This window comes from Bos indicus x Bos taurus, chromosome 10 (assembly GCF_003369695.1).
Source record: "Bos indicus x Bos taurus breed Angus x Brahman F1 hybrid chromosome 10, Bos_hybrid_MaternalHap_v2.0, whole genome shotgun sequence".
Classification (NCBI taxonomy): Eukaryota; Metazoa; Chordata; class Mammalia; order Artiodactyla; family Bovidae; genus Bos; species Bos indicus x Bos taurus.
The window spans coordinates 7,169,014-7,190,859 of record NC_040085.1 but is presented as its reverse complement, the minus strand read 5'-3'; the positions used below and the strand labels follow the sequence as shown (position 1 = coordinate 7,190,859).

The 21,846-nt window shown below is 47.5% G+C and overlaps 1 long non-coding RNA gene across 1 annotated transcript; it reads right to left on the bottom strand.

Annotated features, from left to right (window-relative positions):
• Window positions 1-7,997: 7,997 nt before the first annotated feature.
• Window positions 7,998-21,569, bottom strand: LOC113899318. Its single transcript, XR_003512896.1, has 3 exons — window positions 21,465-21,569; window positions 15,960-16,070; window positions 7,998-8,069 (listed from the first exon to the last, which is right to left on the bottom strand). It is a non-coding gene; the product is annotated as an uncharacterized LOC113899318 (long non-coding RNA).
• Window positions 21,570-21,846: the final 277 nt, after the last annotated feature.

Below are 21,846 nucleotides of genomic sequence, written 5' to 3'. Positions count from 1 at the left end.
TCCAATCTTTTACCATTACGAAAATAATACTGCAGGACTTCCCTGTGAAAAAGTGGTTGGGAGTCCGCCTGCCAGTTCAGGGGACATGGGTTTGATCCCTGGTCTGGAAGAATCCCACATGCCTCGTAGCAACTAGGCCTGCGTGCTACAACTACTGAAGCCAGCACTCTAGGGCCCACGCTCCGCAACGAGAAGCCACGGCAATGAGATGCCTGCACACCGCAACCAAGAGTAGCCCCACTCACCACGATTAGGAAAGCCCGCGTGCAGCAGTGAAGACCCAGCACAGACCTAAATAAATTGCTTTTAAAAAGAATAATGCTGCCATGAATAGCTGCATATATTTGTTGCTTCACACATGTGCAAGTATATCTGTAGGATAAGTTCCTACAAGTAGAATTGCTGTGTTTGTAGTTTTGAAAGATAGGGCCAAACAATCTATGATAGAGATTGATCCAGTTTACAGTCCAACCTGTAACACTTGATCACAGAGTCAGGATTTGAACTCGAGGCCATCTGGCTCCAATGCCGGGCTTGTTCTGCGGCACCATGACCATCGCTGCCGCCTTAGTTCTTGCTAATAAGTTAGGCCGCCTCCAAGCCGGGCCCTCCTGCTTAGTCAGCTGGAAGGCCTGCCTCCTCCTCTCGGAGAGCCCAGTCCTGCCTCACCTTCCCCATGCGCGAAGGTGAATTCTGCTTTGCCTAAAATCCTGTCTATTCATTGTTGGTTCTACCTTGTTTCCAAGCACTAGCTTTGAAGCCTCAGTCTCCAAGTTAACAGCTCTCTCCTTGTTTCCTGGGGGCTACCCTTTCCCAGTCTGCCTGGTAGCCAGGTGGGACCACAGGACTGAGATCTGGCTTCACAGGTGTAAGCACTTGTGATGGGCCTGGCTTTCATCTGCCCTTAACAGGGAAGGGTACATCTTCTACCCTTCCCACTGCTGAGACATGATGAACAGTCAACTTCAGCTTCGAGATGGAGGCTGGGCCTTGAGAACGATAGAACCACAAACTAAAAGGAGCCTCAGGTGGCCTCTGCAAAGAGCCTGGCAGGGACACTGGAAACAGAAGCCCTAACAGCACTGCCTACCCTGCCCCAGCCAGCCAGTGAGTGGGAATACGGCAGGAAGTGAGACCCAGTGTCTTTGAGTTAAAAGTTTCTTGGGAGTTGACTTGGAGCTCAGCGACTGAAATGTCATTCTCCTGGGTTCCTACAACTACACACACACAATCCAGCCCCTTACCCCCCAATCCCACCCCCACCACACACAGACACACGTGTGCTCACTCCTGGCAGCTCTCTGCTAGGAAAAAATGCAGCCTTTCCCCTTCCATCCATAATCATGCACTTTTCAGACAGGCTGCATTCCTCCTCCCTGAAGTCAGCAGCTTCTCGCTCTGGCCCGTCACAGAGAACCTACGCATACTCAATGATCATTCTACTGGGTTAGTTCTCTACTATCTAGGCTGTAGGAAAAGCAGCAGAGAAATGGTCCTCCACAAGATAATCAGCACACACACAAAGTACGCATGTGTTAATACATATTTCCCCTTTATCTATAACCACGAATATTCACTATGGACTGCGCATTTAGCTGGGTCTTACAGGACCCACAAACAGGAAGCAGCAGCAGCCCCTGCTCTCGTGACAGGAGGCCAGTATTGGTGACATCACGTCATTCAGAGCTCAGATCTGTGCATCACCCGTCCATGACTCACAAGCCAAGATCCCCACCTGCCAAGGCCACCTGTCCAATCCCTCAGCAAGTTCTCCTGTGTCTTAGGTTCCCAAAGCTATCTCATATGATCTCACAGGAAAGAAAAGCTAATAAACACCAGTTTTATACCCTCTCTTTTCTTTCCTACTGTAGCTTTATAGTAAGTTTTGAAAACAGGTAGTACAAATCTTCCAGCTTTGTCCTTTTTCAAAATTGCTTTTGCTTTTCTAGTTCTTTTTTTTTTTTTCTGTATAAATTTTAGAATCAACATCTTCATTTCTATGGAAAATGTCCTGCTGGATTGTAGTTTTCAGCCTATATGTCTGGCAACTAGTATTTCATGGTTTTTGGTGCTGTTGTAGAGAATGCTTTTTAAAAATTTACTTAAATTTCCAAATGTTATTGCTAGTATACAGTATTAGGATAATTTTTTTTTTTTGGTACAGTGATCCTATATCCTGTGATCTTACATGTTAGTACTAGTAGCTTTTCTGTAGATTCGGTGGGAATTTTCTATATAGACAATCTTATCATATGTGAATATTGCTATTTTTCCCTTTCCAATCCATGGGTCAGTAGTCACATATCGATGTGAGAGTTGGACTATTAAGAAAGCTGAGTGCTGAAGAATTGATGCTTTTGAACTGTGGTATTGGAGAAGACTCTTGAGAGTCCCTTGGACTGCAAGGAGATCAAACCAGTCAATCCTAAAGGAAATCAGTCCTGAATATTCATTGGAAGGACTGATGCTGACACTGAAACTTTGGTCACCTGATGTGAAGAACTGACTCATTGGAAAAGACTCTGATGCTGAAGAAAGACTGAAGGCAGGAGGAGAAGGGGATGACAGAGGATGAGCTGGTTGGATGGCATCTCCGACACAATGGATGTGAGTTTGAGCAAGCTCTGGGAGTTGGTGATGGACAGGGAAGCCTGGCATGCTGCAGTCCATGGGGTTGCAAAGAGTCAGACACAACTGAGTGACTGAACTGAACTGAATACCTTCATTTGGCCTTACAAGAACCTAAGCAGAGAACTCAACCATCCCCACCTGGATTCTTGACCTACAGAACTGTGAGCTAATCCATGTGGATTCAGCTGCTAAATCTGTGATCATTTACTACACAGCCACGGAAAACTGATTCAGCCCTGGTCCACAACACACAGAGCCCACAAGGACCAGCCCCCAAGTGCCACACCATCCATGGAGCATACGAGGTTTACACTCCATGCAAGCCACAACCACCCAGTCCACTGTGGGTCCGTCCCATCCACAGGCGCCTCAAAGTGCCCTCAACACTCACTGTGGAAAGTGTTCTGAGAAGCCTGTTGGAGACAGAGGGTATTTCCTGCTGCCAGGCCCTCTCCCAGCTGGGTCAAAGGTGGCCACCTTCAACCAAACACTCAAGCTCCCCCTCTTCAGGGCACCCCTGGGAAGTGGCTGCCTCACCCCAAACTGCATTTCCCAGCTCTCCTTGCATCTAGTATGGCCCTATGGTTGGTTCTTGCTGGTGGAATGTGAACGGAAGTGGTGGGCCCCTTCCTGGCCACAGATGTTAAGAAGGTGTGTCCTCTCTTTCCCTATCCATCCACTGAATACAGGGGACAATAAGGCACTTAGAAGCTCCTGGAGCCACAGGCTAGGAGGAGGCTTGGTCACCATGGAGAAGAACCACGAGCCAGCCAGAACACCTGCATTTTACCATTATGAGAATGAAAGTGAAAGTGAAGTCGCTCAGTCGTGTCTGACTCTCTGGGACCCCGTGGACTGTAGCCTACCAGGCTCCTCCCTCCATGGGATTCTCCAGGCAAGAGTACTGGAGTGGGTTGCCATTGCCTTCTCCAGGGGTTCTTCCCGACCCAGGGATTGAACCCTGGTCTCCCGCATTCCAGGCAGATGCTTTAACCTCTGAGCCACCATAGTCATTGTTATTGGGTTAATTCACTTAAGGCTTCCCTCTTAGCTCAGCTGGTAAAGAATCCGCCTGCAGTGCAGGAGACCCCAGTTGGATTCTTGGGTCGGGAAGATCCACAGAAGAAGGGATAGGCTACCCAATCCTGTATTCTTGGGCTTCCCTTGTGACTCAGCTGGTAAAGATTCCACCTGCAGTGCCAGAGACCTGGGTTCAATACCTGGGTTGGGAAGATCCCCTGGAGAAGGGAAAAGCTGCCCACTCCAGTATTCTGGCCTGGAGAATTCCATGGACTGTATAGTCCATGGGGTCGCAAAGAGTCAGACACGACTGAGTGACTTTCACTTCACTTAATTCATTTAAATGGGGGTGGGGTGTTGGGGGGTGTTCTGTGCTACATTAGTTAGTGTTGTTACCTTGATATACCAGCCCTTGTTCTCCTGGCCCCTCCCCTCAGGCCAACCACAGAGAGACACTGGGGGGACCTCAGGTCTGATGAATCCCCTGGAAAAGGTAAGCTTCCCTCCTCCCCTGACTGGGGAAAACCAGGGACCCCGTAGCTGTCCACATCTGCCCAGTGGCATCCTGCACATGCTCAGTTCTGGGCTGGGGCTGGGCTTGGCACAGTCTCTGATCCTTCCTTCCTCGCACCCCCACACCCAGCCATCTCCCATGTGCACCTGGGCAGATCTCAGACTATCTCACTTGGAAGCCAGCAACAGCCTCATACTTTCCCTCTCTGCAGCCTTCAGTGGCTCCCCATTGCCTTCCAAATAAAGCCCATGTTCCCACTCAGTCCAGGCCCCTCTTCCATCAGAGCCCCTGGGGGCTTCAGTGGTGCCCTATGCCTCACCGTTTCCCCACAGACCTCCCCACACAGGTGAAAGGTGTAAATAAAACACCTATCACAAAGGCGCATTATTATCATCGATGATGATCGTGATCAGCTGAAGCAATCTTCTCTCCCTCCTCATCTAAGTCCTAGCTATCCTTCTAGACAACCTATTTCCCACCTCCTCTGGGGACCTCTGAGGGTTAACTTTATGTATAAATGTGATACGGCTAAAGGATGCCCAGATTGCTCATGAAATATTATTTCAGGGTGTTTCCAGAAGAGGTTAGCTTTGGAATTGGAGACTGAGTGGAGAATATGCCTCACCAATCCAGTGAGCATCATCTAACCCATTAAGGGGCAAAATAGGAAAACAAACAAACAACAACAGATGTGGGGAAAGGTGACTTTTCCCTCTATTTAAGCTGGGACATCCATCTCCGCCTGCCCTTGGACACAGATGCTCCTGGTTCTCAGGCTTCAGGGTTTGGACTGGAACGTCACTGCTGGATTTCCTGGGCCTCTGACTTGCAGGTGGCAGATTGTGGGACCTCTCAGCCTCCACAATTGCATCAGGAAAGAAGGAAATGGCAACCCACTCCAGTATTCTTGCCTGGAAAATCCCATGGACAGAGGAGCCTGCTAGGCTACAGTCCATGTGGTTACAAACAGTTGGACACAACTGAGCGACTTCACTTAATCCCTTGTAATAAATCTTTCTATGTATCTATCTGTATATTCTATTGGTTCTACTTCTCTGGAGAACCCTGACTAATATAGACCCTCCCAGATGCTCCCAGCAGACATGAGCCCCCCACCCCTTTCCTCTGACTTGGGTCACACAATTCACCAACACTGCTCATTACCAGGTGTCACAGCTTGGGTTCTTGGAGAAGACTCTAAGATGGAGTTTGAGGTGTTTATTAAGGAGGGCCCTGGGATCAACACCTGTGGAAGGGAGAGGAAGAAACAAGAGTGGGTAGAGGAGAAGTTGAGCTGTGGTGCAGGGCCAACGCCATGGGCCTCTGGAGCATATGTGCCCTTGAGAGGTGTCCTGAGTAGGGCTGAGGTAGGCCCTTCATATTGCTGCCTCAGTAAGTCAGGCGATGCGGGAAGGAGTATAACCTTAGTGAAGCATCTCTTGGCAGCTGGAGCCATCCCAGAAGACCTGACAGAGTTCCCAACAGCTGGGGCAACGAGTCCTTCAGAAGGAGGATCTGGTGCTGCAGTGCCCTGACCCCACGATTTGACTCATGGCTCTCACCTCCCCCACCTGCTCCAAGCACAGTCCCTGGAGAGAAGGAAACCTAGAGACTGAGCCAACCCTGTATCCTTTGCTTCCCTTCTCCCACCCTCAACAACCTCCAAGTGCCGCCTTCAGCACAGACCCCAGGGCTAGCTGAGTTCAGAGGCTGTCTATAAACTGGGGAAGCTGGGGGTCAGGGTTCCCTGCATGACCTCCTAATGCCGGCCCTCAGGGAGCAGATACTGCTTCCAGGACGGGTTCTATAGAGTTGTGGGTATGTGTGTGTGTTGTCACACTGAAGGGGTGTGGGGCACTATTAGTGGGGCAGGGGCATGGTCCTGCAACAGCAAATTGTCCCAGGTCCCCAGTCGGTTGAAAACCTGTCTCTAAATCTCCTAGTTGAGAACCTAACTCTGTTTTACATATAAACACACAGTGTTGTACAGCTTTGAAAAGCACACACTGAGTTTTCTAGGAATACACAACTATTACATAAATCAAGGGAACATGCATACTTTGTGTAGTTTGGAGTTTTATCAAGAAATATTCCTCTTTCAGGAAATCATGTCAGGTATTTGACTCACCAGAACAACACTCCTCTATCCACCGGTATTTCCCCTGTCACGTTCTTAATGCTACTGTTTATAGCGAAAGCCAGGGGTAATTAAACATGCCAAGGTCTTCCTAGTGTAGTGATGCTTCAACATTAGAGATTGAAATACATTTTATTTTATTCTCAATAGCTTTTAATTTCTCCCTTATTTTACAATTAGAGCAGTATATATATATATATATATATATATATATATATATTTTTTTTTTTTTTTAATTATGTGTCTGGATTGGTTGTAATATCTGTGAATGTCTTTTCAGGATGATAAAAGGGGCGTCCACAGTATTTTATTTCAGAAGGAGGGTGATGGGTCTGACAAGTTAAGAACCTCAAACCTGGGTGGGTGCCCTCCTTTTGGGCCTGACCTATCTCCCAAACTCACCGCATCACCAACCACCACCACCAGCATGGAGAGGTGGGCCTCTGGCCCCGTGGCGGGAGGTTGTCCTCTGCAGGCTGTCAGCCTTTCTTTGAGGAAAGCTGGGCCGAAAGAAGCCCTGGATTTGATGATTCGGTCTGGGACAGAGGATTCGTATCTCGCCATGTCTGTTTCCAAAACACCCTCCAGATTCACCACCTTTGATTCTGAGCCCTCTTACCATACTAAGGACCTGGGTGGAGGTGCAGGAGGGGATGGGGGCGGGGTGAGGTGGAGCCGGCCCCATCCCCCTTCATGGGAACTTAATGGACGTTGGAGCCCAGCAGTAGGCCTCTCCCAGCCTGGCCTCCTTGATGGGGGACAATGTCCAGGTTTCATTTTCACTCCTCAAGGCCATTTCAAGGCCATTATCTCTTGCAAGTCCTCCCTGGATACTTTGGCCAGTGATGCTGGGCCCAGGCTAGGCAGGCATCTCCCCAGAGGCAGAGAGGTCAGCACCCCCACCTAACTGAACTGACAGCATCAGTGTGTGTCTAGAGGGGTTCTGAGTATATCTGAAGAACCAGGAAGGTGCCCCACTGGAGTGGGGCTACCAGGAAAACACAGAGTACCCAGTTCATTTCTATTTCAGATAAACAGCAAATAATATTTTAGAATAAATATGTCCTATGCAATCCTTGGAACTTACTTACACTAAAAAAGTATAAGTTGCTTGTATGAAATTGAAATATACCTGGGTGTTCTGAGTTTTTATCTGCTAATTCTGGTAACCCTCCTTAGAACACAAGTCCATGTGTCTGTGTGTGACAAAACATTGTTAGCACAACTGAGTATGGGGACACTGAGTGTGTGTCCAGGGCCCGTGCTCAAACCCTAAAGTCACCAGGAGAAGGCACATTTGGGAAATGATACTGCAGTGAAGGCCAGGCCTTAGGCGTGTGCCTGTCTGTGAAAGGGGACGGGTCAGTGGATCCAGCCCCAGATCCTGGGCCTGTAACCCAGAGATTTTCAGCCCTAGTGGGGCTCCAGGGTCCTCTAGGGTTCAGATTCCCAGAGCTACCCCTCTGCGCACGCACACACACACCCACCCCCAGAGGCTGGCTCCTTCAGCTGAGGCTGGAACCTGGCTCCTGTTTCTCACGCATCCTCCACGATTGAAGGGTGGTGCCAGTTTTGTCATCAGAGCCAGTTAAGGCCTGGATCTGGGCCTGGAGGAGCGGGAAACGGGCAGGGGACTTCCTCAAAGGTGAGTGGTGGGCTCAAACCCCAGTGGTTATACTGGCTGGGGCCCGGCTTACCTGCTGAAGTCGGTAGTCCAGCCTCCTGGACAAAAGTCATGCTCCGCCCTCCCGTGGGTCTCCTGCCTCCCTGTGGAGAGGAAGATGCTAGTATGAATGACTCTGTTCTGATGAAGAAACTGAGGTCACAAGACAGGGCCAGGATGGGAATCCAGCATACCTGAGTCAAGCTGATGGAAGGACCAGGCTCCAGCCTGATGCCCACCAGTTCCAGCCTGGGTCCTCCTCATTCCCTTTCCCCCTGCCCCTCAGGCTGACCGCGTCTGATGTCAAGCAACCTGCTGTGCTGTCCCCTCTCAGCCCTTGAGTTCCAAATCCCTGACCACCCTTCTTGTCCCCCTCCCCTCTGTGCTGGGTAATGTTCTGCATACTGGCCGACCCTGCTCTGACCTGACGGTACCGTGTCAGGATTACTGTCCACGGCTCCTACTTCAGCTGAGGGCTTTAAGGGTCCAGACCCAGCACCCTTCACTGCTGGGTCCCTTGGCACAGTGTTCTGAGAGGGTTTGAGGAAAGAATGGGGAGAACCAGTCTCATCAAATGGCCACCAGAACGGACTTCTCCAACAGTCCTCAGGTGCCTGAATATTATGAAGCACAGGAGCTGCGCACACCACCTTCCAAGAACTTAGGACTGCCAGCTGTAGGATGCAAATGCCTTCTGGTTAGAAACAAGCGGAGACAATCACGTATCAGTAAGCGCCTACACAGGCACACAGAACAAGGCATTGTGCTGCGCAAACAACTGTGTAGACAACCTCGAACTCCCATTTATCCAGTGACCTCACTGGTAGTCATTCGAAAGTCCTCAACGTTCAATAGAATGGATATTTGAATATCTTAGGATCACATAGAATTCAGAGGCCTTAGGGTTAAGTCAAAAATTCTATTTATATAGGAAGTACCTACATACAAACTTTCAAATTGTGAACTTTCAAAGATGTGAGCTACCTGGACATCACTGGATCTCTTTTTTCTAGACGGTAGATAGAGTAGGATCCAGCAAGAAATAAGAACCTGTGCCTTCAACATCAGGCATGACAGAAGGCAGCTCGCCCTCTGTCTCCTGTTGCTGACGATCCTTCAGCTCTACCGTCTCCCACCTCCTCTCCCGTCTCCAGTCAGTAACTCTTCTTGCCCGTTCATTTGATGCCAGCCCCTGTAGGCCAGCTCTTGTACTGTACTTCTGTACATTTCAAATTACTATACTATCAGATGAAAAATATTTTCTTTACTCTTTTGTTTGTTTTTTATGTATTATGTGTGTCAAAAGGGCCTTCCCAGGTGGTGCTAATGGTAAAGAATCCATCTCCTGCCAATGCAGGAGATGCAAGAGACTTAGGTTTGATTCCTGGGTAGGGAAAATCCCCCAGGGAAGAAAATGGCAACCCACTCCAGTTTCTTGCCTGAAAAATCCCAGGGACAGAGGAGCCTGGCGGGCTTCAGTCCATGAAGTCACAGAGTTGGACGCGACTGAGCACACATATTATAAACCTATAACAGTGCGGTACTATACAGCTGATTGTGTTGGTTGGGTACCTAGGCTAACTTTGTTGGACTTACGAACAAATTAGACTTATGAATGTGCTCTTGGAATGGAACTTGTTCATATGCGGGGACTTACTGTATAATGTCATTAGTTTCCTACTGCTGCTCTAGCAAATTATCACAAACTTAGTGGCTGAAAATTACACTGATTTATTATCTTGCAGTCCTGGGTAACAGAATTCCCCAGTGGGTCTCACAGGGCTAAAATCAAGGTGTCACAGAGCTGCGTTTCTGCTGAAGGCTCTAGCAGAGAATCTGCTTCCATACCTCCTCCAGCTTCTAGACACCACTCTCATTTCTTGGCTCATGGCTCCCTGCCAGCCAGCAATCACATCACTTCAACCTCTGCTTCTGTTACCCTCAACTCTATCTCTGACTTTCCTGCCTCCCTCTTTCTCTTATGAGGATCTGTGATTATACTGGAGCCACCTGGATAATGCAGACTAATCTGCCATCTCAAGATCCTTAACTCAATCATGTCTGTGAAGTCCCTTTTGTCACGTAAGTTACGTATTCACAGATTCTGGAGATTAGGATATGGACATCTTTGGCAGGGGGTGGTATTATTGTGCCCACCACACCCAGTTTAAGAGTCAAAATGCAATCAGGCTATCAGCCTGAGAGGGGTACTGCACCAGAAGAACTAGGAGGTATGTGAGAAATTTGGCACCAGGGATACGGGCTACGTGACCACGACACTGATATTTTTGTCGTAAGAAGTAATCTGGGGACTTCCCTGGTGGTCCAGTGGCTAAGACTCCATGCGCCCAATGCAGCAGGCCAGGTTCACTTCCTGGTCAAGGAAGTAGATCCCACATCCTGCAACTAAGATTTCACATGCTAAAACTGAATATCCCACAAGCCACAACTAAAAATCCTGCCTGCTGCAATAAAGATCTGGCATAGCCAAATAAAAATTTTTTTAAAAAAAGAAGTAATTTTTACACGTTTGGTATTTATAATGCTTGTAATCTATTAGATAATTTGATCTTCTAGAATGACAGCCTTTTAACAAATAATTGAAAGTGTAAAATTGAGTAATTTAAACTGAGGGTTTTAGGTTGAACTCTTATCAAGTTTATATACAAAACTAGAACCCGTAAGAGAACTTCAAATTCACCATAATTTTGAAAGTGAAAGTGTTGGTTGCTCAGTCGTGTCCAACTCTTTGTGACCCCATGGAATGTAGCCCGCCAGGGTCCTCTGTCCATGGGATTCTCCAGGCAAGAATACTGGAGTGGGTTGCCATTCCCTTCTCCAGGGGATCTTCACTACCCAGGGATTGAACCTGGGTCTCCTGCATTGCAGGCAGATTCTTTACCATCTGAGCCACCAGGGAAGCCATTTTTACTGTTATTTAATTTAAATGTTTTATGAGTTTAACTTAATTGGTTCTAAGGATTACCTAGTAGGAAGGAAGCTCTTCTTGGTTAAGTTAGGAACAGAGTACTAAAATAGGAAGTCTCATTTTTAGACAAAGTTTAAAATATTTTAAGATATTTTAGTTTATAGACTGGACCAAACGTTATTCCAAGACCTCTCAAAGGAGGTTGTTAAAATTTGCTGCATATAAAGAGAAAAACAAGGTTTGCAAGCTGGACTTAAAGTCTAGAAGCAAACCCCTAGTTTCACTCACCCCTTGGCCCAGAGAGGAGAGGTGTTGTGCTGGGGCAGCCACCACAGCCTGAGGAAAGACTAGAGTGAGATCCCAGTGAGCTGCAGAGACCAAGTCTCATCAGAAGGTGCTGGATGGATGCCTCTGGCTGCGATTTTTAAAGTCATATTGCTACTGTTGTTTTGAACTTTTTTTTGGTCAGAAAAATCAAATAAGTATATATTTTAGATATAATTTTTTCAGTATAAAAAGGGTACAGTTTTAGGATCAAAAAATTAAGTAGAAAAACTATCATGTCAGAATTGAATTAGAGAGGACAGATTTAGATGACTCAGACCCACCTTGCTGATAAAGACAACTTAAAAAAAAACTGGCCATAATATTTTAAATAATCTTAAAAGCATCAAAAAGCTAACCATATATGAAGAAACTGCCCAGCTAGAGAGCCCAGAGTTGGGAGGCCCTCCTGCCATGGTAGAGTTCTCCGATCAGGGATGAAGCTGAGAAGCTGCATGGGATCTCTGAGATCCTTGAGGTGGGAGTCAGGGAACAGAACTTAGGGCAGAGAACTGGGACTGGGGAATTAAAACACTTCGATTTAAGAGTGAGGGTAGAGGGGCTTCCCTGGTGGCTCAGTGGTAAAGAATCTGCCTGCCAATGCAGGAGACACAGGTCAATCTCTGATCAGAAAGATCCCACATGCCGCAGAACAACTAAGCCCATACGCCACAGCGATTGAGCCTGTGCTCTAGAGCCCGGGAGCCACAACCACTGAGCCCACGCGCCACAACTCCTGAGGCCGTGTGCCCTCGAGCCCGTGCTCCACACCAGAGAAACCACCACAATGAGAAGCCCAAGCACCGCAACTAAAGAGTAGCCCCCGCTTGCCGAAGCTAGAGAAAAGCCCACACAGAAACGAAGACCCAGCTCAGCCAAAACTAAAAATAAAAAAAAAATTTTTTAAACCAATATCAAAGATTAGTTGATTCAAAATTTGATAAACAGTAACTATTAAAAAAAAAAAAAAGGAGTAATGGTGGAAATAGCCTGGCTGTCCATCCAGTGGGCTAAAGGTCCAGGTTCAATCCCTGGTTGGAGAATTCAGATTCCACAAGCCACATGGCATGGTCAAAAAGAAGAAGAAGAAAAGTGTAAGGGTGAACCAGAAACAAATTGGTCTTCACAGGCTGGCTTTGATATCTGGGTAAGCCATGAGGTCTTCAGCCTTGAAACTGGACTAAGGTGATCATGGGATGCCCTAGACATGGCAGAAGCTAACTAAAATCCTAATTGAAGGACGATGATATCATTTTAGGCCTCAGGTAATTTTTTTTTTTTTGGCCCTATATAGAGGCTTGTGGGATTTTAGTACCCCAAATAGGGATTGAACCTGGGCCCTTGGCAATGAGAATGCAGAGTCCTAACCAATGGACCGCCAGGCAATTCCCTCAAGTAACTTCTAAAGGTTACCTTTCCAACATCCATCCTACTATCGAAGAAAACTAGGCAGGAAAGGTGACAAGACAACACAACCCATGACCAAATGAAAAGTAGATACTGAGACATGGTGACTGCAGCCATGAAACTAAGAGACGCTTGCTCCTTGGAAGGAAAGTTATGACCACCTAGACAGCATATTAAAAAGCAGAGACATTACTTTGTCAACAAAGGTCCATCTAGTCAAGGCTATGGTTTTTCCAGTGGTCATGTATGGATGTGAGAGTTGGATCATAAAGAAAGCTGAGTGCTGAAGAGCTGATATTTTCAAACTCTGGTGCTGGAGAACACTCTTGAGAGTCCCTTGGACAGCAATGAGATCAACCCAGTCCATCCTAAAGGAAATCAGTCCTGAATATTCATTGGAAGGACTGATGCTGAAGCTCCAATATTTTGGCCACCTGATGCGAAGAACTGACTCATTGGAAAATACCCTGATGCTGGGAAAGATTGAAGGCAGGAGGAGAAGGGGACGACAGAAGATGAGATGGTTGGATGGCATCACTGACTCAATGGACATGAGTTTGAGTCAACTTCGGGAGACAGTGAAGGACAGGGAAGGACTGCATTCCATGGGATTGCAAAGCCTGAACTTAGCACTGGAACAACAACAACAACACAACATGATCAGATCACACTATCAAACAAAAGCGCTTGCTGTTTTTCATCAATGGAATCATGCAGTGCGTACGTGTATGTTCATAGGAGAAGGGCTAGAAGAGAGCTGCACGTTGGCCTCCTGCTTGTCACATCCCCTCCATTCACAACTCACACCCTAGGTGACCCTAGGAAGTCCTGATTACACTTGCCTTCCTCTTTAAACCTTTGTTCCTGCGGTTCCCTCCTTCGGGGATCCCACACCCAAAGATGGATGCTTGCTGTGCCCTTTCCTACAGGAAGGCGTCCCTACTCCCTCCAGCTAGAATACAGCCTTTTCTCCTTTTTCATCTTCCTCTCTTAGAACCCTTCTTATCCCCCTGCCTCGTGTTTTGGGTGGTTGTGTTCCTGCCTTTCTCCTCCTTGGGGGCTGGGCCTGAGGTGGCTGTTTTCACCCTACATATCCTCTGCTCAGTACTGAGCACTTTGGAGGACGACCACTGAGGGACAGGGGACAGGCTTGCTAAGGCTCTTGAGCACGTTTGTCAAGGTCCTGCCTTTGTCACCTTGACCTGGGTTCTGAGGTAAGGAAACCCGTAGGTCCTTCACTTCTGCCCAAGCTCTCGCATGTGGCCCCAGGAAGACACATTCCACTAGTCCTTGCACATTCAGCATGCTTGCACACATCTAGGAGTGTGTATTGCTCAGCGGCTGGGGAAAGCAGGCATATTTAGCCCCATTTGACAGGTGGGAGACTGAGGCTTAAGGAGGTGAGTAAGATAGCCCAATGCTTAACAAGCCTGGGTGTGCCTAGAAATCACCTGGGAACTTTTATTTATTTCTTTATTTTAAAATATTTATTTAGCTGTGCCAGGTCTCAGTTGCAGCTCTCGGGACCTTTAGTTGCAGACTATGCAATCCAGTTCCCTGACCAGGGATTGAATCCAGACCCCCTGCATTGGGAGTGCAGAATCTTAGCCATTGAACCTTTATGGAAGACCTGAGTTTTTTAAAAAAATTAAGTCTGAATCTCTCTGAGTAGAGCCCAGGTGATTCTAAGATATAACCAAGTTTGAGAACCATCGGACAAGTTCATGGCCCATAACTGGTTGGAAGTAGAACCAACACAAAAATTCTACATCTTAAGGGAATACTCCTTCTTTCTTCCCAAGAACTGGGGTGGTTCTTGGACCATAGGCTCTTTGGGGTCTCACAAGCTGCAAGGAAGTGCAGGGCATGTGGGCTCCACAGACAGGCTTGGCTTCCATAAGGCCAACATGCTCCCTCCATGTCCTCCCCTGACTCCAGAACTCGGGTCCAGACAGCCAAAGCCCAGGGGACAGTGGGTGACTCAGACACTTCCTGTTTTCTTGGCTACAATGACAAGGGGGTGGAAGCAGCCCGGGCTGGGGTTCATGGCCTAAGACTGGGGTCTTGGAGAGAGGAGGAGGTGGGAGTGAGCGTCCCTTTCCCTGAGATGTGGAAGGGCTGAGCTGAGCAGAGCCACATGGGGTGAAGAGGAGGCAGTTCATTAGGTGGCCAGATTAGCAAAGGGAGGGAGGGTTGGGGCCGGCTTTCCTTAAAATGTGAAGATTTTATGAGTCCTCGGAGGTTGAAAGAGAGCCCTGTGGTTCTGTCTGAATGATTGGTTCAGGCAAGCTGGGAGACTGAATAGGTCAGGAGATGTCCACACACGGAGGCCAAGGACCCGGGTTGTCCTGGCCCTGCCCTGCCATGAATTACTGTGTGACCCCCAGCACAGCCCTAGGCCATTCCAAGCCCCTGCTTCCTCTTCTATGAAATGCAGAGGGGCTGAACTCTGAGAAATACTGAGATTCTAAGAAAAACCCTAAACTCTCTCAGCTATCAGAACACTGTATATTCTCCAGGGCACTTGTTATTTGCATAATTTTGATTTCAAGTCAGACAATAACCCTGTGAAGTAGGTGGGGAAAGTATTATGATTACCTGGTAGCTATAGATGATCAAGGAGACCAAGGAATATGTGGCCAAGGGTGTATGGGAATGGGGACCTGAATGCTCCTGGTGGCCCAACTGGATCACTCGCTTCCTTAGAGGACAGCAATTTGGGGGTCCCTGGTGGCTCAAACGGTAAAGAATCTGTCTCAGTGCAGGATACCTGGGTTCAGTCTCTGCATCAGGAAGATCCCCTGGAGAAGGGAATGGCTACCCACTCCAGTATTCTTGCCTAGAGAATTTCATAGACCGAGGAGTCTGGTGGGCGATAATCCATGGGGTTGCAAAGAGTCAGACATGACTGAGCAACTAACACACATGAAAAACAGGACATATTTGAATCATGGCTTCAATCATCTCCCTGCTGGGATCACTCTTAGAAAGTGACCTTAAATTCAGAAAAAGTTGATTGGTTAGGAAGATATTCACTAAACTGGATTTTATATTAATGAGAAGTTAAACATAGCCCAGACATCCAGCAATAGAAAACTGGAGACTGTAAAAAGTGCATTATTAGCTACCTTTGTCTGAGTAGCAAGTTACCCTCAAACTCTGTGGCTTAACTAATGAGAATTTGTAATCTCAGTTTCTGTGGTTCAGGAATCCAGGAACTTGGCTAGATGCCTCTGGGTCAGGGTCTCTCAGAGGGCTGTGATCTAGGAGTGGACTGGGGCTGCAGTCATCCCAAAACTTGACTGCGAGAGCATCCACTTCCAAGTTCACTCACCTGGCTGTTCACAATCTCAGTTCTTTGCTGGTTCATCAGTTTCTCATCTTGTGGGCTCCTCCATGGCATAGCTCACATGGCTGCTGGCTTTCCTGAGGGCAAGTGAGTGACCTGGAAGGCAATCAGTCCTCCTGTGACTTGACCCTGGGAGTGACCTCTCCTCACTTCTGCCGTATTCTGTTCCTTAGAAGTGGGTCACTAGGTCTAGACCAGGTTCAAGGGGAAAAGATTACACAAGCATCCTGAGAATACCCAGGAACTATAGGGAAAGGAAGAATTCTCCTGACCCTCTTAGGGTCCCTGAATGAGTCGGAAAATTAAACTGACAATAACAGGAGAAAAGCATGCCCGTAGAGTTAGACTTTTATGTGACATGAGCCTGTACAAGGAAATGAATACCTGAAAAAAAAGCCCTGAGTGCTTTTATGTTGGGTTTCATGAAGAGTGGGCAGTTGTATAGGGATGCTGAAACCGTTTACCTCAGATTGGGAGTGGGACTGGGACTTGAACTCATGTGCTGGGACCCAAACCCAGCCAAAACTCTGCTTAGGACTTGAACCCATACGGTTAGGACTCAAACCCAGCTGAAACCCTGCTTGGGATGCAAACCCATGTGACTGGGACTTAAACGCAGCCAAAACCCAGACAACAGAGGATGAGATGGTTGGATGGCATCACTAACTCAATGGATATGAGTTTGAGTAAACTCTGGGAGTTGGTGATGGACAGGGAAGCCTGGCATGTTGCAGTCCATGGAGTTGCAAAGAATTGGATGCGACTGAGTGACTGAACTGAACTGAACTCCCCAAAATTGTTTGAATAATCCTCCCACTCGTTAGCATATGAAATTACCCAGCTTACAAAAACTAACTACACCATACTTCGTGGCCTCAATTGCCCTCTACGATGGCCCACACTCTATCTGGGCAGAGTGCTTCTCGCTGAATCTGAATAAATCCACTTCTTACCTATCATTTTGTCTCTCACTGAATTCTTTCTGCAATCAGACATCAAGAACCTGAGCTTCTGTAGGTCCTGAAACCAGGTACCATTAGTACCTGGTTCAGTTCAGTTCAGTCGCTCAGTCATGTCTGACTCTTTGCAACCCCATGAATCGCAGCATGCCAGGCCTCCCTGTCCATCACCAACTCCTGGAGTTCACCCCAAGTCACGTGCATCGAATCAGTGATGCCATCCAGCCATCTCATCCTCTGTTGTCCCCTTCTCCTCCTGCCCCCAATCCCTCCCAGCATCAGTACCTGGTTAGTTAGTTTAGTCGCTCAGTCGTGTCCAACTCTTTGCGACCCCATGAATTGCAGCACACCAGGCCTCCCTGTCCATCACCAACTCTCGGAGTTCGCTCACGTCCATCGAGTCAGTGATGCCATCCAGCCATCTCATCCTCTGTCATCCCTTTCTCCTCCTGCCCCCAATCCCTCCCAGCATCAGAGTCTTTTCCAGTGAGTCAACTCTTCGCATGAGATGGCCAAAGTACTGGAGTTTCAGCTTTAGCATCATTCCTTCCAAAGAAATCCCAGGGCTGATCTCCTGGTTAGTTAGTGTTAATTCCTCAGTTGCGTCCAACTCTTTGCGACACCATGGAGTAGCTGCTTGCTCCTTGGAAGGAAAGCTATGACCAACCTAGAGAGCATATTAAAAAGCAGAGACATTACTTTGCCTACAAAGATTTGTCTAGTCAAAGCTATGGTTTTTCCAGTAGTCATGTATGGATGTGAGAGTTGGACTATAAAGAAAGCTGAGTGCCGAAGAATTGATGCTTTTGAACTGTGGTGTTGGAGAAGATTCTTGAGAGTCCCTTGGACTGCAAGGAGGTCAAACTAGTCCATCCTAAAGGAAATCAGTCCTGAATATTCATTGGAAGGACTGATGCTGATGCTGAAACTCCAATAGTTTGGCCACCTGATGCAAAAAACTGACTTATTTGAAGAGACCCTGATGCTGGGAAAGATTGAAGGCAGGAGAAGGGGACAACAGAGGATGAGATGGTTGGATGGCATTACTGATTCTATGGACATGAGTTTGAGTAAGCTCTGGGAGTTGGGAAGCTCTGGGACAGGGAAGCCTGGTGTGCTGCCATCCATGGGGTCACAAAGAGTCAAACGCGACTGAGCGACTGAACTGAACCAAAACTTAACTGATGTTCTGGTCTGGGGGCTGAGGGGGTGGGTAGAAAGGAGTCCAGGCCTCACATCTGTCCTTGAGCCTGTCTGAGCAGTAAGAGTTGGCTTAAAACTCAACATTCAGAAATCTAAGATCGAGGCATCTGGTCCCATCACTTCACAGCAAATAGATGGGAAACAATAGAAACAGTGAGAGACTATTTTTGGGGGCTCCAACCATGGTGACTGCAGCCATGAATTAAAAGACACTTGCTCCTTGGAAGACGATCAACCTAGACAGGATATTAAAAAGCAGAGATACTACTTTGCCTACAAAGATCTGTCTAGTCAAAGCTATGGTTTTTCCAGTAGTCATATATGGATGTGAGAGTTGTACTATAAAGAAAGCTGAGCGCCAAAGAATGATGCTTTTGAACTGTAGTGTTGGAGAAGACTCTTGAGAGTCCCTTGGACTGCAAAGAGATCCAACCAGTCCATCCTAAAGGAAATCAGTCCTGAATATTCGTTGGAAGGACTGATGTTGAAGCTGAAACTCCAATTACTTTGGCCACGTGATGCGAAGAACTGACTCATTTGAAAAGACCCTGATGCTGGGAGGAGGAGAAGGGGATGACAGAGGATGAGATGGTTGGATGGTATCACCAATTCGATGGACATGAGTTTGAATAAGCTCTGGGAGTTGGTGATGGACAGGGAAGCCCGGCGTGCTGCAGTCCATGAGGTAGCAAACAGTCGGACTTAACAGAGCGACTGAACTGAACTGAACTGAGCAGTAAGATGCTATAAATTCTCCCACGGGGGTAGCCTCATGGGTGTGTTTCAGGCCAATCCAAACCACTTCTAATCTTACTGCATATTCCTGGGTTTATCGAAGCCCTAGGTTTGGGGTTGGGGGTGATTCTGAGAGCAGCAATGTTTTGGGGAGGATTTGGTATATAGGGGGTGGTAAGGATTGGGGAGACAGAAGTAGTGTCCCAGAGAAAAAAGGGAAGGCTGTTGACACAGTGGAAAAACACCTGAAAGTTGGAGTCTTAGACCCTGGTCATGCCGGTCATTTGAGTATGACTCTTTCAAGCCTCAGTTTTCTCATCTATAGAATGGGATGCAAGTGAGTAATGTAGCCCTTCCTCATTTAATAGGAGATAGATTATGCACAGAAATGTATTTTTGTAAACTGTAAAGTTGTGGATCAGTGATGGTTTCTTCAGGAACTAACTAGAGCAAATACACCCACCCCTCTTGCCACTGAGCTCCCAACAGGAGTTAAGTCCTTCCCCAACCATGAGCAAAATGCAGGGTTGGGTCCCCACATACTGAGCCACAGTTTCATCTCATCTCTGACTGGTTGTGTTAGGTAAATGTTGGTGTTGAGTATACTTCAGTTAAAAAGAATGAGGTTATCTCTAAAGAAAGACAACTTGGCAACATCTATTGAAAGCACAATTGACTCAACAATTCCATGTTTAGGAATAGATATACACATACAGTGGAGAAGGCGATGGCACCCCACTCCAGTGCTCTTGCCTGGAAAATCCCATGGACGGAGGAGCCTGGTGGGCCGCAGTCCATGGGGTCTCGAAGAGTCGGACACGACTGAAGCGACTTAGCAGCAGCAGCAGCACACACACGTGGGTATGAAATTACATGAACAGAAATATTCATTGCAGCATTCTTTGTGAGAGCAAAGCATCGGAAAGAAAAAAAGTGTCCCTCCACAGGGGACTGGTAAGATCAATCATGGACCATCCATACAATGGAGTGCTGGGAAGGCATTAAAATGAATGAGGCAGTGCTGGGTGCACTGATCCAGAAAGGTCTCCAACATACATTATAAAATTAAAAAAAAAAAAGTTGCCAAACACTTACCAGTTTAGCTCCACTAATGTAGAACATCAAACAAAGCAACTTGCATATCCCCAATTTGCATGAAAAGAGGGAGGAAATGCAGGGAGGGACAGTGGCCAGTTGTCAGAAGTGGCCACCTAGGAGAGGGATGGTGGGAGAAAGGGACAAGGAAAAGGACTTTACCCTTTTTTACTCCATATATTTCAGAGATGGTTGCCATTTCTTTGAAATGTGAATATATTCATGTATTTTCTGTATGATTTTGTAAACTTAAAAACACATATATATTTAAATAAATATATATTTATATAATATACAGATTACATATGTTTATATGTTTATAGGACTTCCCTGGTGGCTCAGATAGTAAAGAATCTGCCTGCAATGCAGGAAACCCAGGTTCGATTTCTGGGCTGGGAAGATCCTCTGGAGAAGGGAATGGCAACTCACTCCAGTATTCTTGCCTGAAGAATTCCGTGAGCCTAGGAGCCTGGTGGGCAACAGTCCCTGGGGTCACAAAAAGTCAGACACAACTCAGCTACTAACACACATATATGTTTACATGGGGTTCCCAAGTGGCGCTAGTGGTAAAGAATCTGCCTGTCAATGTAGGAGACAAAAGACAGGGCTTGGATCCCTGGGTTGGGAAGATCCCCTGGAGGAGGCATGGCAACCCACTCCAATATTCTTGTCTGGAAAATCCCATGGACAGAGGAGCCTGGTGGGCTACAATCCGTGGGGTCGAAAAGAGTTGGGGGTCAAAAAGAGTCACTGAAGTGACTTAGCATGCACGGATATATTTTTATATAAGCCTTAGAATCTTTCACTATCTTTGACAGTTTGGATCCCTGGCTGTTTCAGAAAGCTTCTGCTCCCATCTCTGGTATCCGTGGGTACTTCCTCCTGAGGAGGGAGACAGCACCATGGTTCAGCGAGACCGCCTATGGAGAAGGACCCAGGCTCCCCTCTTCCAAGACGGCGCCTTATCCCAGGCGATATGCTCTGTGTAGTGCCAAGGCCTGTCAGACCGGGACCCCAGCCCCTGCCTCAGGTCTGCTCCCTGCCCTTGGAAAACTCTCGAGCTTATTCTCACACCTTCTGTGTGAGGATGAGGGAAAACAAAGCAGCCAAGAAAACCTTCATTCCTTAAATAGTAGTCAATGCTAGATAAAAACAGCAAAGACTCGAGGCTAGTAAAGAGGCAGACTCTAATTCTCCTAAACAGAGATGAAATGAGGTCCGCCTGTTTTGTTTTGTTGGGCGGGGAGGGGGAGGTTTTTTTTTTTTTAATTTCCTTTTTTGGCCACACCGCAAGGCATGCTAGTTTTCCCCACCAGGGATGGAACTGTGCCCCCCGCATTGGAGGCAGGGAGTCTTAACCACTGGACCACTGGGAAGTTCCTGTCTTGCATGGTCTGGAAGACAGACCCAAAGAATGTTCTGAGGAAAGAAAAACTGAAGAGGTTTCTCCCACACTTTCACTGAGACTTCCCCCACCCTCTCCATCCCATATTCTCACCCATGCTGCCTTCCATGATCTGGAAGCTGAAGGCTTGTCTGGGGGTCTTCAGCAGCCGGTCAGGGGCTCCCCACATGTGAAGATGAGGGAGAAAATGCAAGGCGGGACCTGGGAAATCAACGGCAGAGGAGCCCAGAGCAAAGAGCTCCGGTGGGAAAGCACTGGTTGGCTGGGCAGCCTGGTTCCGGATGCATCACCATCATGGGTGCTTGTTCACAGGTGCCAGCTTCCAGCCATCCAAGACCGCTATTCAGACTGCTATCCCCTCCCCAACTTCTGCCCTGCAGGGTTCCTGGGCGGCAAGGCCATTGGTGAGGGGGCTCCTTTGGTTTGGAATGGATGGTTTCACTGCCAATGCCAGTGTCTGGACAAGAAAAGAATT